Source organism: Natrix helvetica (genome assembly GCF_964273705.1).
Source record: "Natrix helvetica genome assembly, chromosome: 6".
NCBI lineage: Eukaryota > Metazoa > Chordata > Lepidosauria > Squamata > Natricidae > Natrix > Natrix helvetica.
This window is the reverse complement of record NC_138553.1, coordinates 12811654-12829507: the sequence shown is the minus strand read 5'-3', so window position 1 is coordinate 12829507 and position 17854 is coordinate 12811654. Positions and strand designations below refer to the sequence as shown.

Here is a 17854-nt window from a genome sequence, read left to right as displayed (position 1 = left end):
AGAACAATTTTAATTGAACTGTGCATGTGCATGCAGCACGAATCCAGCGTGCACATTCATGTAAAGTGTGCGCACAAGCAAACCTGCAGTAAATCTGGCCAGAACCCACCCCTGGTTGGGGTGTTTTTGCCCTCCCAGGCTCTGGAGACTCTCCTTGAGCCTTCAGGAGGGCGAAAACAGCCTCCCAAGACTCCGGAGGCCCTCTGGAGGTTGGAAATTTCCTGAACCTCCGGTAGGCCCATTTTTTTGCCCTCCCCAAGCCTCTGCATGCACCCTGCACTTACCTGCATCCAAAACAGGCTGGGTGGGGACTCTTGTGAGGGATGGGTGGGGCAGGGCCAGCCAGGAGTGGGATTTGGGGGCACAGAATTGTAGCTAGAGATTCTCCCGAACCCTTGAGAACTCCCAGTAACCCACTCCTGGCTTCTGTAACAGGGATGAACATAATCCTGAGTCTCCCAGGTCTTAGTCCCACCCCATATCTACAATAGACTGATGAAATAAACCATGAGTAATTCTATTTCATATTTTGAATATATTTTGATCACATATACAATCTATCCTTAGTTCTATGAACCTCTTGACCCAAAATACACATTATCCTACCTACACGTTCTTGTGTGCAATTTGAGCAGGCCACAGTATTTCAAATGTGGTATGCTTTTGCCGACATTCTACTGTAGGTTTTTATATTAATTCCCAGTAGAAAGAAGGGTAGTGAATATCTACCCTCCTGCCAGATTAGAATGTTTCTTCCTTGTTGTGACATTTCTTTTTCCAATGTGCAAGAATAAACGGAAGAAATTAGAGCCCACATCTCTTGTTCAGTAATCCGGGGTGTGTATCATCCTTTTGAGGCAAAGGCCCAGTAGTCCCATTTTTAAAATAATAATAATAATTAGAGGCCGAAGGGCATGGGGAAAACCACGTGGCTTTGAATTGTGTTAAATTCCCCCACTTTTTTTGTAGATAGCACAGCCAATCTTCTTGGGTGGCCATAAAGCAAAACCACTCCAAAGAATGTGGCACCTTGGAGCAAAGCAGGCTCAGCTGTGGTTTAGTATATACTACATGCATTTTCTTTGGTGTATAGGTACTTTCTCTCTCTCTCTCTCTCTGGTCAACAGGTTAAATGCAAAACACCACAGGACATGCGACTCTGAAACCAAAGTCACACTTTGAACTAAGCTGCGGCTTGTCAAATAAAGCATAACAGGTCTGAGTTGCAGAACATAGGAAAACAAAACTAAGCCAAGCCAACCACAAAATAGCTGTTCACAAAGGGCGAACCTTCTTTGCTGGTATGCAAAAACACAGTGGAAATGAGCTTGCAGGACAATGCTAAGTAAAGGTAAAGGTTCCCCTTGTACATATGTGCTAGTCGTTCCCAACTCTAGGGAGCAGTGCTCATTTCCGTTTCTAAGCCGAAGAGCCAACACTGTCCGAAGATGTCTCCGTGGTCATATGGCTGGCATGACTAAACGCCAAAGGCGCACGGAAAACTGTTACCTTCCCACCAAAGGTGATCCTTATTTTTCTACTTGCATTTTTTACATCCAACTGCTAGGTTGGCAGAAGCTGGGACAAGTAACGGGAGCTCACTCTGTTACGCGGCACTAGGGATTCGAACCGCCGAACTGCCGACCTTTCTGATCGACAAGCTCAGCCACTGAGCCACCGCGTCCCTGAACAATGCTAGGATGAAGCTAAAATTGGAATGGTAGTTTGTGGGTTTGAATACCATGCATGGAACACCCAGCCAGTGGCTGAGAACGTTGAGGGAGCCACGTCACCACATTCCGCTATAAAATGATGTGTTCAGAGCCAGCATTTGTGGTTTGTACACCTATTTAGGGGTGAGGGCTGTTACTAAACAACAAAGCTCAAAATATTATATCGCTTAATATGCTCCGTCTTTTCAACGATTCATTTTTCATTCTTCTGATTTTTAATGTACTGGAATGTCTGCTGGGAAAACCCGATTTGAAAGGGTGTCATTATCACTCCCTCCATCCAAAAACCTGTAAATAAATATATTATGCACCGGGTAAAAATGGGCTCCCATCTGGCTAGAATCGAGTTCCTTTGACCAGCAGAAGCTCTCAAGGGTTTTTCAGACAGAAGCTCTTCTAAGAAAGAACTGGAAAACTCCATGGGAAGAATGCCTCGTAACAAACCATGCACTTCACGACTGAGTTATGGCCTCTCCGAAGGAGGGAGGCGTTCCTCCAGCTCAGCTACAGCTTGCTTGCCAAAAAGGTTGGCTACCATTTCCTTAATCTCATCCAGATGTAGCTGCTCCTGCGCTGGCTGGCTCTGAGAAATGGATGAAAATTATAGCACAGGCAACACAGACAGCCTCCCTCCCTCTCCCTCTCCCTCTCCCTCTCCCTCCCTCCCTCCCTCCCTCCCTCCCTCCCTCCCTCCCTCTCTCTCTCTCTCTCTCTCTCTCTCTCTCTCGTGTTTTCCTGGTTGCCTTGTGTTCCTTTCCCTTCCACCCAGAAGATGTTTTGGAAACTCTCAGAAGACTTCCAAGAATAACCTCCCTTCCTACAGTCTGATGAAATACCACTTCTGGCCTAGGAGATGGGAAAAGACCAGGGGTGTGGGTGGATGGAGAAACCCTGCCTGGGTTATTATGCAAGATTTGACCTCTCAGGACCCAACTTTTCCATTGACTAGGTGGGATGTCTAATAGAGAAGGCCAGAGTAAAAGAAAAGGACAACTACTTGCAATACAATTATTAATGCGGGTCCAGAAGTATTTCACGAGAAGAGTACTCCACTCCTCTGCTCGCAATAGAATCCCTTACACCACCAGGCTTGAAATTTTGGGCTTGCACAACCAGGAACTGCGCCGCCTACGATCTGACCTAAGTGTAGTACGCAGAATTGTCTGCTACAACGTCTTACTTGTCAATGACTACTTCAGCTTCAACCTCAATAATACACGAGTAAACAATATATACAAACTCAAGGTTAACCACTTCAAACTCAATTGCAGAAAATACGACTTCAGCAACAAAGGGGTCAATGCCTGGAATGCTCTATCCGACTCCGTTGTTACAGCTTCAAATCCTCACAGCTTCAACCTCAAACTGTCTACCGTGGACCTCACCCCATTCCTAAGAGGTCCGTAAAAGGGGCATGCATAAGCGCACCAGCGTGCCTTCCATCCCTGTCCTACTGTCCCCATTTATTTGTACTCATTCCTTTGTTCATGTCCATGTTTATACTTATACCTGTTACCTGTTACCTTGGACATGTTTGACAAACTAATTTAAAAAAAAAATACTGTTAGGCTTGCTATCTCAGCCCCAACTTCCAGCCACTTCTTCCAAAGATACTACACTGGTACTATGAAGCTGTTGGCTGTAAGTTACTCAACTTCTTCCATCAGCAGCAAGATGCACTGCTCACCAGAGAAAATCCTGGAATGATATCCAGGGCCCATTATTTCTTCAATATGAATTATGTCAATTTTGTCATGAGGGCTTTCAAATGTTAAGCCGTTTACATGGCTTCTGCATTCCCTGGCAGTGGCTCTTGAACACTGAAATGAGATAACCACAAAGCAATTCGATTCATCCTTTTAAAAACAAACAAACATGGTTGCACTCAAAACCTCAAATCATCAGTGTCTTCGGGCTGTAGTGGTGTCAAAGCAAGTAAAATGACAGAAGCAGTATGACAATCCAAGCCATAAGCTTGAATTGTGGTGCTAATGCAGCCATCTTACTTTTTTTTATCTCCTTCTGTGGTGGCAGCTGCCCGAAACATACATTAACAAAACACAGCTATGTTCGCATCAACCATGATACCCAAATGAATTAATCCATACGGTGTCTTCCTGTGATAACTTGGTTCACACAACATGCCAAACCCAGCAAAGGACCAGCCTGCGGTGCGGGAGAACAGGCTCCGTTTTTGGCTGCCATGGCCTCCTGCAACCCTCTGCCAGTGGGTTGCCAACCCTCGAATGCGGCCCTCCCAAGTTCCGTTTTCACTGGCAGAGGGTTGCAGGAGGCCATGGCAGCCAAAAACAGAGCTCGGGATCCTGTTTTCACTGGCAAAGTGTTCGGGCCACCACAGGCACCCCCAACAGGAGTGAATCAAGCTGGCCATGCCCCCCGGCCACATCTCCACTGAGGTCAAACACAACCCTGATGGGACCCTCAATGAAATCAAGTTTGACACCCCTGCTCTAGGCAAACTTTCTAACTGATGGCAGCCATGAACAACTTTATCAGTCTGTCTGATAAAGATTAGGGGGGGGGAGGGGGAGGCAAATCCAGATTGAAAGCCTTTCGCTAAAAGCCCGGAAATGTTGACTAAAGCTTTTATTTGACAAATGAAGGAAGGAAAAAAGAGAAAGACAAACAAGCTGGGTCATCGAGGCTGTCAGAAAACTAGCGCTATCAAAGCACTCTTTGTTGAGCCTAAAAGTACATAATCTATAGGGTGAAATGGACAAATCTGAAGCAATCGTGTCTTTTGCCTTGCATGGATGGAGGCATTTTTCACACTGCGCAAAAAGTGTTGAAAGACAAATAAAATTCCTGGAAGTAACTGGAACAAGCAATCCTAAAAATCTTTAAATGCTGGTTCCAATGGGTCATAATCAGTGGTGGTACCGGTACGGGTGTATCAGTGCCTGCCGGGTACCGTTCCGGTACGGTGCTCCAGAGGGCCCACCTGCCTGCCCGCTGTCCTTTCCTATATTTGAGCTCTTCGGGGCTTCCACACATGCGTACGGAACGTAAAGCACCTGAGCGACACTCCGCCGAGCAGCTGGAGCATCGCGGAGGTGTCGCGGAGTGTCTCTGATGGTAAGTACGCATACGCGCACTGCATGCGTTCATATGGTAGATGCCGGGTCCCGTTGCACTGTACCGGTTGCACCGGGATCCGGAACCCACCATTAGTCATAATGTCTTATTTTGCAGCTGGAACACATACGTTCTCTGTATTTAAAGCAGCTTTACAAAAACGGAGCAGCTTCCTTTTTCTAACAGAAGAAAAGTACTCAGAGACTTTCCAATTGTAGAACTTTTAAACCAGAGTGGAAACCGGCATGACTCCTTGTCAAAACCCATTGGAGAAAGGCATAGCTATTGGAAGGCCATTCACAGATATAGGCAGGGGTGGGATTGAAAAATGTTACCAACTGCTTCTCTGCCCAGTTGCTGGGTGGGCATAGCCGTGGTGGGCATGGCTATTCAGCCTCCTGTACCATGGCAGGGGAGGGGTTCGCCTTCCCCAGGCTCCAGAGGCTTTCCTTGAGTCTCCAGGAGGGCAAACCCCGCCTCCCCTGGGCTCCGGAGACCAGAGACAGGCCCGTTTCTGGACTTCTGGAATTTCCAGGTGGCCCATTTTTCGCCCTCCCAGAGCCTCGATTGGGCATTGCACTTACCTGGCATGATGAACTCCTGGGAGGAGAGGGCTGGGAGGGGCCAGTCAGTCCTTGCAACTATGGGTTCGGTGAACCAGATATAAAATTAACATCCTGTTCGCCCAAACCACACAACATTCCTGGTTCCTTCTAGCTGTGTTAAGAGGAACATCTCAAATCCCTTTTCCTGCTTTTGTTCTTCCACTCGTATTGCTCAAGTTCTGTCCCACTTCCCATCTCCATTTTCAGAGATAATGTCAACCTTGGTTTAATGCCATCTCTTTCCACCCCTATGCAATAACTCCCATGCGAACAGAAAAAATAATAATGGTTTCCAATGAAGTTACCTTCATCTCATCTCAATACCCATGATATTAGCTGGAATACAAGGAGCATTTCCCCCCCTCGTTCCAGCATTATACAAGAATAGTCCCGATGGGTGTAAAATCTGTTCGATTTTTATCACTCACTACCTCAGAGAAACAGTGCCAATAAAGACAGGATAGAGATTGGCAATGACACAACAAATCTCATGCCAGGACTGTTTTTTGATGAGTCATGCTTGGACTAAGTGAACGAATAGTCTCCTGCAAACTCCACTCCCCTTTCGCTCCTCTTTTATTTCCTCTGGGAAGGGCCATTCATCATCCACCTGTGGCCTTACTCCCAAGTTGATCCCTGTTCTTTAGCTGTTCCTTTTGTCTGGCAACTCTGCGCATGCGCACACTGGGAACAGGCTCCAGCTGTTCGTCTGCCTCTCTGCTGTCTGACTCTGAAGGCAGCTGATAACTGGCATACGGCTCCAAATTTAAACTGAAGTTTCAGATTATTTGGGGGGGGGATTTTAGAGTAGGTCTTGCAATGGTTTAGTTTCCAGTCTCCTCTTCCTTTCTAACTATAATGGGTTGGGGGGGGGGATACTCTGTCTAGCCTATCCATCCTTCTCAAGTCCTAGGCTGCCTCAAGGCATTTGCTTGGCTAGACTAAATTAACTCTCTGTGTGATCCATCAATCTGCTTGACTAAGGCCTGGATGGAATCATATTAAACAACTGGAAGTGCCAGCAATGTTCTTCACCAGCTCTAGTATCATGTTGATGCTGGCCTCTTTGCTTATTTATGGTGCTAACACTTTGATTGCTGATGCTCATTAATCTATACACCTATCAAACTAATGGAAAAAAGAAACAACAGGTCCTCCTAAACTCTGTTTGGTTGAAGAGCAAATCCATAAATTTCCAGCAACTGCTGCTGGGTTGCATTTTACAACAGTCACCTCATTCAAGGTTTATCCCATTAATTTCTCACCCTTCCAAACAGTGGCTCTCAAGCAGTGTAAACCAACATGCTGCTAGGATAGATGGGCTGCAGATGGTTTGCATAGTGAAACAGGCAGTTTGTACAAATTAGACTCCAAGGCATCATTAACCGCGTTCTAGGATGAGGTGGGCAACTTTCTTTTGAGGGGGATGATCTCTATGTCTTCAAGGGTTGCAAACATTTGAGCGTGACATCATGGCATTAACAGTCTGAATGGTTCTCATAATTTCAAGCCATTTTCTTGAGGAGGTCTTAAAAGGCTTACGTATTCTCTTAAGTGAAAAGAAAAGCAATGGGACAAAATGGGGTTTAAGAGGCAACAATAGTGTCTTATATGTGCTTTTGTTCCAGAAAACCCTGCAAATCGCCAAAGAAAAAGGGGTTCCCTAGGGAATCTGGGTATCAAAGAAGAGTTGCCCAGTTCTGTCAAGGATTTTATGAATGTAGACTACTGCGTAGGCATATATTTCCAGCCAACAAGAATCAAATTGGAGGTTAAGAAAAGAAGGTAGGTAGGTAGGTAGGTAGGTAGGTAGGTAGGTAGGTAGGTAGGTAGGTAGGAAGGAAGGAAGGAAGGAAGGAAGGAAGGAAGGAAGGAAGGAAGGAAGGAAGGAAGGAATAGCAATAGCACTTAGACTTATATAGTGCTTCACAGTGCTTTACAGCCCTCTCTAAGCGGTTTACAGAGTCAGCACATTGCCCCCAACAGGGGCCTCATTTTACCCTTCTCGGAAGGATGGAAGGCTGAGCTTGATAGGATTTGAACTGCCAAATTGCAGGCAGCCAGCAGGCAGCAGAAGTAGCCTGAAGTACTGCACTCTAACCATTGCACCACCTGCACCATGAAGGGAGGGAGGGAGGAAGTAAGTAAGTAATGGATTCTCTCCTTGCTCCCTGCAGCCCTATCCGGAGATCAAACAAAATGAATACCAAATGCTCCCATAAGATTACATAAGGAAACGGGAAAATAAAAAAAAAACTATCCAAAAGTTTGGGAAGTTATTTTCAGCAGTCATTCCCTAAACAGGAGCCTGGTGAACAGATGCTACTTCAAGAGCTATTTGTTCTATAGCGAAATGTTCTGCTATGAGGAAGTTTGTCTGGACCTCCCTGAACTTATTTTTACAAATTGATTTGAAACAGAGAACGGTATTTAAAGCAATAATTGAAACGTTCTTGCTCGTTTTCCTATTTATGATAAGATGCTTTTTCTGTAGTCTTTATCTGTATTTTTTGCATCTCACTCAATTTGTTAAAATCCGATTGTATCTCAGGAGTGTCAAACTCAATTTCAGGGTTGTGCATATATATCACATATTCAAAATCATGTTTATACTTATATATGTTATCTAATACATGCTTGACTAAACAAACATAAAATAAAATAAAATGGACATTAGATGACCTGGTCTGATCATGGAGCTGTGGGTCACTACCGGGCTGTGGCCTGTTTGTAACTATAACTATAACCTTCCTGTAGAGTGAGGTCCCATTGGAATGAACCTATCGCCAAAGTCTTTCTATGCAAGAGGAGAGCTGGGCCAACTATACTTCAAAGGTAGTGATTCCAGTGCAGGGAATATATTACTAAGAAGACCTGAAGTCTCATTAAACCTTCTTGTACCTCAAATGATGTACAGTTATGGTTTGACTTCCTTGCCTTTTTCAATCACATATCTATTCTTTATTGATCCCTTGGTGGTACTTTGGTAGAATCATAGGCTGAACATCTGGTCTCCTACTGGTCTGTTCTCTGAAACATCCATTGCCCAATTGAATCACTTTGATATTAGGGCTTGAAATCTGTGTCTAAACCACTTCTCTGCCTTAATCTTAGACCCATCTGTGTATCATTCTTTCTCCTATCCTATTTCATACATGCCTATTTCTGTCCCTTGTATTATTGATGGCACCATTTTGAATTCTCCATTATAGCATTTGATCTGTAACCTGATCTCAAGTTTGCAGACAACTGGCTTGATCTCATGCAATAGTTATCCAATTATCCTGACACATGTTTTTTTTTTTAATAGCTGCTTTCCTGACATCTGCTGTTTTAAGATGCCCCCAGTTATGGGGTAGAGGATGATGTCATTATATAATTTAAGAAAGCATAAAACTCATATTTAGGACTTTTGTAGGATTTATTTTTTTTCTTTCAGGTATTGTGAGAACAGTCGCAGGAATTTTAGGAATGCCAGTAATCAGCAATCAAGAGACATTTGTGAATCTCTCTCTCTCTCTCTCTCTCTCTCTCTCTCTCTGTATGTATGTATGTATGTATGTATGTATGTATGTATGTATGTATGTATGAAAAGGGGAAGTATAGGAAGCCTAGGGAAGAAATTGAGGGCTAAAAATACTCTGAGAAAAGCAGAGCCAATGACTGCAGTGGAATGAAGAGCTAGCACGGAGACCTTCTCTTTGATAATTCCTCTCTGGACAAGGGAAAGGACTTGAGATCACCGATATGTACATCAGGGAGTTGTTTCCCACAAAATAGTGTCTGGTTGGTTTAGCACTCTGGAAGAAAGACATGACTTTTTGTGGCCAGCATCTATGAAAGGTTGCCAGGTTTGGATACTTCCTTTCTGTAATCATTTTTGGAAATGGTTTGTTAACTGTTTTCCAACAATTAGAAACTTTTGCATCAACAGGTTTTATGGCATCAAGTTTTTTAAAATCGTTTTTAAAAGTTTAAGTACAAGTTTAAGGACTTTATTGGTTTTTTTCCAAATAATCAGAAAAGGGTAATTAAAACTTTGAATTTTAGAAAATTACAAAGGGACTAAGGGCCCAGATAAATTTGAAATAGCGCTTTGGGATTAATTATAAAATAATCCTTCCTGTGAGAATTTTTTTTTGTTTTCAATTCTTAAAAAAAAAGACAGGACTTTAAAAATTGGATACTAGAGAAAACTAGAAGAACTAAAAATTATAATTAAAAAAAAACTGACTTACAAATATAAAGTGAAGCAAAATATTTTAACATTGCACATATTAAAGAATATTTTGGCACAATGGACCCAAAAGATAATTTTAACCCTCTGAGCAGAAATAACTATGTTTAAAAGATGTTAGCAAAGAGGAACAAGTTCTACCTGGTAAGATTGAGACTGATTTGAAAGTAACAAAACAAAAGAGTGGCTTGAATAATTTTCCTATATTGCATTTACAAAACATTTTTGTTAAAGCTTTGAAGAGTTTTGTGAGAAGGGATAAAGGAAAAAAATAAAAAGAAACCAATTTCTAGGACATTATTTGAACGGACTAAAGATCAAGATTGTTAGAAAAAAGCGGGGGGAATATAAAGTTGGTTTATTTCACCAAGGTTAAAATAGATATGTTGTTATTTCTGGTAGCCCTTAATGGACTTCTATTAACATCAGAACTGAAATGAAAAGGCTTTAATGATTTGTTTACAGATAAGAGGTGGGATATAGAAGAAGAGATCATTTGTTGCATTTTAAGATAAGGTGAAAACTTACTAAAATTATTTTTGCTAGCTGTGATGGAGGAAGGAATTTGTTTATGTATTTCTTTTCTTTTTCTTTATTATATTTTTATTTCATTTTCATTTCTTTATGTTATTTTATTTTTTCTTTCTTTTCTATTTTTCTATTTCTTTCCATTTTTTCTTTTTTACATCTTCTAAATTTTATATAGATTTATATTTAACTTGTACTAGTTTTTATTGTCATAATTGTAATTTTTAAAGAAATTACTAGTGAAAAAAAATGAAAAGAAGAAATATGTTCAGCGGTGGGATTCACTTACCTTCCCTACTGGTTCACAAAGGTGAGCTCTCGCGCCACATCTATGCATGCCTACCGCCTTCTGTGCATGCGCAGTGATCGTGCATTATGTTGTGGCAGGTGGGCGGAGCCTCCCGCAGCCGCCACTACCTGTTAGCCTGAACCAGAGAGAACCAGCTGAACACCACCTCTGAATATGTTCATTCTTAACCCATTAAAATATATTCTAAATTTTAACTATTAAGTGAATAACTATAATAAAGATGAACTATATTGCATACATTCAATCTATCTGCCTTACTAGGAACACTTGGAATCAAATGAATATGAATAGTGCTGAGTTCTATATTTTGGAAGTGGGCTCTTTGGCCAAAAACCATAGTAAAAAGGCAGTCAGCAGCAGGGGTTGCATAATTCCATGTTTCCAGTTTAATCCCAAGTGCTCCCTAAAATTAGCTCTCCCCAATCTTCTTCCAAGCAAAAGGCCATTTAAAAAGCAGAATATTAACAATGATTTCACTTTTTTTTTTTAACCAAAGGAATTGCTCCGGTGCAAAAATCCAAGCTCTTCGTTGTGTTACGGTATCACACTATCTCATGCAAAGTTTTGCCAAGGAATGAATTAGTCTACTAAGGTTGAATTTACTAAAAAAATTTCAAGAGGGCCAAAGTGATGAAAGATGCGAGTGTCCTTTAGGGGGCAAGAGCAGCTACATTTCCTTCAGCACAAAAGCTCTTATTGGTCATATTAGAGTACTGATGTAGGATAAGGACAGACAGAGACTGGGGGCAGAGTCAAGAGAGAAATCAGCCTGGAATCGTTATGTTCCCACAAGCAGTCTAAATTCAACCCCTCTTGAATTCCCTTAACTCTTATCTAGCACCAATCTAGTGTTGACATAAATTGAGTAGATCCTTGTGTTTAGGCATGAGTAATACATCAGTTTAACTAGACCAGGGGTGTCAAACTGAAGGCCCGGGGGCCAGATCCAGCCCATGGGGTGTTTAGATCTGGCCCATGGGGCTGCCCTGGCAACAGCGAAGGACCAGCCCATGGTGCCTCTGTCAGCAAAAATGGAGCTCCTTCTGAGCTCCGTTTTCACTGGCGGAGGGTTGCAGGAGGCCATCACAGCCGAAAATGGAGGATATAAGGGTTGCGGGCGGAAATCCTGAGCTCTGTTTCTGCTGGCAGAGGGTTGTAGGAGACCATCGCAGCCAAAAACGGAGATTGGGAGCCCGTTTTTGCTGGCAGAGCACTCAGGCCACCACAGGTGTCCCCAATACGAGTGATGTCTATCTGGCCCTGAGGTCAAACGCAGCCCTCAATGAAACTGAGTTTGACAACCCTGAACTAGACTGAATGTATGGTCTTAATTCTTTGCCCCTGACACCAATGCAAAAAGCCCTTCGATTACATGGATTGTATTTACTTCCCAATGATAGAACCACTAGCAATAGTAGAATTATTGGCTAACAGAAGAGATAATGTTAGAATCAATTCTGAAATAATGGTGAAATAATAATGACAAATATTATTTCAGGACACCAACTTTCATTCCACATTCTGGTGAACAGAATTCACCATCTTCATTATTTTCAGCTTCTAGAAGGCAAGTTACTGGAAATCCTATTCATTCAAAGACCCTTTTCAGGTAATTTTACAGTTTACTGGTAGTTCTAGCTTAGTGACCACATCTGGGACTGGTAACTTTGTCAGTAAGCATTGCGGTTACTAAGTGGAAAGCCACATGACTGTCGCAGAGTTGCAACTACACTTCTGCTTTTGTCATTAAGTGAATAACTGTGGTCATTAAAGCCAAACCACACATAGCTTTGAGTTATGATTTTATTTCCACGTTCATCATTAACTCTGCTTATCACGGGCCAATTGCAAAGCACACAAATGTCAATCATGTGATTGTGGGATCCTGTAATGTTATAAATGTGCGTTGGTTGTGAAGGGCAAGAATATTTGGGGGGTTTCTTCCCCAAACCCCCAAAACGTTAACCTTAGACTGTCTACTGTCGACCTCACCCCATTCCTTTTTTTAAAAAAAATAGTAGTTATTACATTTTCCAACATTTAAAAGACAAAAGACAAAACACAAATTTATACTTGTAACAGCTTTTCCATATCAGTATCCATATTTTCTGTAACAATCCTATTTACAAAAAATTCTATCTCTATATCCCTATCCTAAGTTATATCCTATAAAAGGTTATACTTTTACGCGTTATACTTTTAAGTTTTATGTTTACTCTCAAGCCAGGAATACCATCTATTCCAGATTTGATAATACTCGGTTTCTTTCCCCTCCTTCATTTCCATAGACAATCTGTCCATTTCTGCACATTCATAGATTTTCCTTCTTATAATCGGGTCCGGGGGAGGGGGGGGCGGGATATCTGTTTATTTCCAGTTCTGTGCTAGTATAATTCTACTTGCAGTTAATGTGTGTAATATTATGCATTGTAATTTTTTCTCCATTTTCCCATCAAAGATTCCCAGGAGAAACAATTCCCCCATTCCTAAGAGGTTCTTTAAGAGGCGTGCAGAAGCACAGCAGCGTGTCTACCGTCCCTGTTCTAATATTCTCTTGTATTCGTATTCATTTCATGTTTACATAATCATATCTATACTTATATCTGTTATCTAATTCATGCTTGATGAAATAAATAAATAACTATACCATTTCAGATACTTGATTGTCCAATCTCTTCTTAAAAACCTCCCTTGATGGAGCACCCATAACTTCTGGATGCAAGCTGTTCCACTGTTCCACTGTCCTGAAATTTCTCCTTAATTCTACGCTGGACCTCTCTTGGATAAGTTTCTATCTTTTGCTTCTTATTCTGCCTTCAGGTGCTTTGGAGAATAGCTTGACCCCCTCTTCCTTGTGATGGCCCCTCAAATATTGGAAGACTGCTATCATGTCGCCTCTTGTCCTTCTCTTTGTTAGACTAGAAATAGCCCGTTCCTGCAACCATTCATTGTATGTTCTAGCCTCCAGCCCCCTAATAATCAAAGCCACGAAAGGCAAACTGAAAAGAAGAAGTAGCACTTATGGAAATTGGCCTATGTTATAGGCATTATACGCTAATGGTCCTGATGCATGCAGTATGTACCTTTTCAAGTCAATTGTTGATTTAAATGTTCCCTTCCTTTTGTTTTACAAAATGCCTTCTGGGAAAGCAATCCAGATTGCACTCATTTTCTTATATTTGTGACCTCTCCCCACCCAAATCCTACCACCCTAAAACCACAACCCGCCTTCAAATGTATTTATGAGCAGCCTTAAGGCAAAGGGAGGGGAAGCAGTATTGAAGAGAACAGTACTTAAGAAAAATCCTGACTTTGTGCACACCATAAGTTCGGTGTATAGTGGATTGAGTTTGCTTGATTTTTCGAAAGAAAGTAGAGAATTAAATATGTTCAACATAATACAGAGAAACTTTTTCATCCCCAAAATTGCATTCATGCAGACTTTGGGATTCGTTGATTAGATACATTTGTTGTTATGGAAATAGCTAGTATATTCCAGAGGTGGTATTCAGCAGGTTCTGACCAGTTCTGGAGAACCGGTAGCGGAAATTTTGAGTAGTTCAGAGAACCAGTAAATACACCTTTGGCTGGCACCGCTCCCATCTGTTCTCTGCCTTCTGAGTCCCAGCTGATTGGGAGGAAATGGGGATTTTGCAGTAACCTTCCCCTGCCACGCCTACCAAGCCATGCCCACCAAGCCACAGAACCTGTAGTAAAACATTTTGAATCCCACTACTGGTATATACTACATATACAAAGTAAAATGCTGAGGCCTTTATTCTAGTGCACTGAAAATTATTGGGAGTAATGCTTTTTTCTCTTTACCCCACAGTTCTCTCTTCCTCCCCCCCCCCACTTCTTAATATCTCACTATCTTTGTTTTCATTTTGTTTTATATTTGGATGACAGAAGACAGCAGTAGTAATAGATGCAGCAGTGCCAAGTGACAGCAACTGGAGAGTAGCAGGGCCCGAAGAAGAACTCGAGAGGATGCGGAAAGCAAAGGCCAAAAAGTGATCTCAGGGGTGGAACTCTTGGGGTTATGACACCCAAGTGAGGAAAACATATACTACCCATAAGCCATGGTGGGATCCTCCCGGTTTAACAACCAGTTCTGTCAGCGCAAGATTTGTGCGTGAGTGCACAGTTTGAAGAAATCTTCAGTTCCGGGTTTCTTTGGAGGAGTAACACAGCTGATTCATCCAGCAATGTGCTCTGCCAGGCAAATCAGCTGAGAATATAAAGGTAGGAAAATAGCGCGCGCAAGCGGGGGGGGGGGGCATTTGATCATCGGGCAAACCAGTTCGCTCCAAGCTGATCGTTGGAGCTACCAGTTCACTCAAGCCAGTCCGAACAGGTAGAATTCCACCCCTGCCCATAAGGGTCTCGTTTCTTTGATTGTAATATTTAATGGGGCTATAAGATAAAAAAAGATGAATATAGTTGGACTGAAAGTTGAATTTTATTTCATGTTTTCCCCTTCTCATCCCATTTTGATCTCCCTCTCCACCAATTCTCCAAACGTGTTTTCTAGAGCCTTTGATGAAGACAAGAATTCTTCCTCTCTCCCACCATTTTCAAGGAGGCAGAATTAATTTCCTCCTTTTGTGTTCATAGAAGTGTCTTCCTTCCAAATTAATTTGCAGAGAGGAACGAAAAGGCCGTGATCCCCGAAACGACTCGCAAGCAGAGCCCATCCCCTGCCAAATGTAACTCCTGCCAGTACCTCACTCTCAACCTTGTCAACTTTAAGATATCTAGACTTCAACTCCCCGAATTCCCCTGCCAGCATTTGAGGAGTTTAGGTCCTCAAATCTTAAAGTCGGTGAGGCTGAGAAACACCACTGTACTTATTCCCCATCAATGGTGCAGGTTTTCTTTTCCTATACTTTCTTCTATACTTTCAACACCGTCTAGCTCATGGCTGGGGAATTCTGGGAGTTGATGTCCTCCAGGCTTAAAGTTGCCAAGATTGGAGACCCCTGGTCTAGCTGAAGGCATCTCTAGTAGTCTGGATACTCTACAGAGCTCCAAAGTAATTCTGGAGCTTTGGGACCAGCTGTTTCACTTTAGGAAAAACTCATTTTCAAGCACACCCAGCCTTGCTTTTGATATATCCCAACTTGGCGCAGTATCTGGATATTATCCAAGATGGATGCACACCCACAGTTTAATCCGCACATTTACCTGCTGGGTGGAAAAAAAGAAGCAGGCAAAGAAGAGCAAATCTCATAACAACACTCTTGTTATGAACTTCTGGTAATCATGTATTGCCGCCTTAGTTACGTGTTTGATCACAGACTCCTTCAGGTCTTGGCAAACTTTTCAGTGAATATTACTTGGCATGGACTTTCAACTGTCTGGCCAGCATGGCAGCATAATATATTCAGCACGAACCACAATTCCAGAAGTAATTGTGAGGGATATGCTTTCCTTCTGGCAGTTTTACAGACGGTATAGTCCTCCCAACTCTATAGATCAGAGAAAGAGCAAATCAATCTGTGATCAATGTCCTTGGATCCAGGCTACTTCAGGGAGATACCTGTCGGCCTTGTGAGGTAGTTCAGACAAGAAGAACATCCAGGAGCACTAGCTAGCTATCTTATATTAAAGTTACACTAACAAAATCTTGCAAGTCTAAAAATACCACTCCCCACCCCAGGGGTAGGATTCAACCGGTTCTGACCGCTTTGGGTGAAGTAGCTCTGATGATCAGCCGGGAGTGAACTGGTTCGCGCCGACGATCAGGTTGGCCTGCCCACCCGCTTCTGTGCTTTACTTACCTATATCCTGTCAGCTGATTTGCGCAGCAGAGCGGATTGCCGTGCCTCAGCTGTGTTACTCCCCAGAAGTAACCTGGAAGGTAAGTTTTGTTAAAATTGGTGATGAATGTAGAACGAGTGCATGGAAAGCACACAATCACCGAACTAGTTGTTAAACCGGCAGGATCCCACCACTTCACAGTCACACACACACACACACACACACACACACCTTTACAAGTCCAAGAAGCTAAGGAGGGTTCCTTCTGAGACATTTCCCATATCCCCATTCCTAGTCTGTGGCTCTTCCTCCTGTCTCCCAAGGCCATTTCCACATACCATTACATCACCAAGTGCTGACTGAGTAATTTAGATATATCTGCCCTCAGAGCGAGCATCTGGCCTCTTTAGGAAAAATGAACTCTACTGAGAGAATCAATAGAAAAACCTAAGAGAAGATGAAGAATAGCTCCATGAAGCACAAGAACTGGGAAATCGCTTTAGCCCCAGGATGGCGAACGTATGGTGCGTAAACCGTCACCCCCTCAGCTCAGCTCCACCGCGTATGCGTGCACACCTCCCACCAGCGAGCTGATTTTCAGGTCTTTGCAACACATGCAAGAGGAGATCCATACGCATGCACAGGGGAATGGTCACATGTTGCACGCGCAGGGGCAGGTGGTGTGTGGGCACCCCACCTCGCGCCCCGTTTTTGGTCCTGGAAGGATACAGGGAGGCCCAAAATAGGGCATGGGGAGGGAATGCGTGCACATGCAGGGGGTGGGGCATGTGCACGCACACACTTTCAGCCTGTGAGGACAAAAAGGTTAGCCATCCCTGCTTTAGCCAATATGGCTGAATAGTTACAATGAGATATTAAGATCCGGGTTAAAATCCAGGTTCATCTATATAAACTCATCGGGTAGCTTTGCCCATACACTCTGTGGCTCTTAAACTTGGGGTAATGGGACATATTGGTAACACAGAAATGTATTTTTCAGAGGCAGCTCTTGCTGCTGTATGATGTCTCTATTTTCTTTTCTTTTTTCAGCTACTCTTTTGCCTTTTAAGACTCCCTCAATATTCTTTGGCTTGAACAATTTCTACTACCGCAAGGCCTAAATTAGCAAAATTATATGTGATTTTACACGGAAGCAAGCCACGAGAGATGAATGCCTTTTTCTGCACACCAGATTCTCCCCCAAAGTGACAACGCTCACAATACAGTAAATTGCTACAAAATCAGGTCTTTTCAGAAATTCGCACGGACATCATCAAGGGAAGCATTTTAGTTCTCCATGGTGCTACAGCAAAACAGAAGTACTTAGCAGAGCAAACGATTCATGCACTTTTCAGGAGAGAGTGGGTGGGTTGATGCTGGTAGCGGTCTGGATTATTATTTTACCGAAGGAGTACCTCACCTTTGCTGTAATCTAGGCATTAAAACAAATTCCACCCAGAACATTTATTTTCATGCATGGTTCAGGAGGTGGATATGATCATCCACTGATTACTTGAATAACCTTCTTCTGCTAATCTATACCATATTTTTCAGACTGTAAAATGCACCAGAGTATAAGACG

At 42.7% G+C, this 17854-nt stretch overlaps 1 protein-coding gene across 2 annotated transcripts in view; it reads right to left on the bottom strand.

The window, feature by feature from the left end:
• RERG (RAS like estrogen regulated growth inhibitor) overlaps positions 1 to 17854 on the bottom strand; it is a 131547-nt gene that overhangs the window by 96978 nt on the left and 16715 nt on the right. The window lies entirely within an intron of this gene.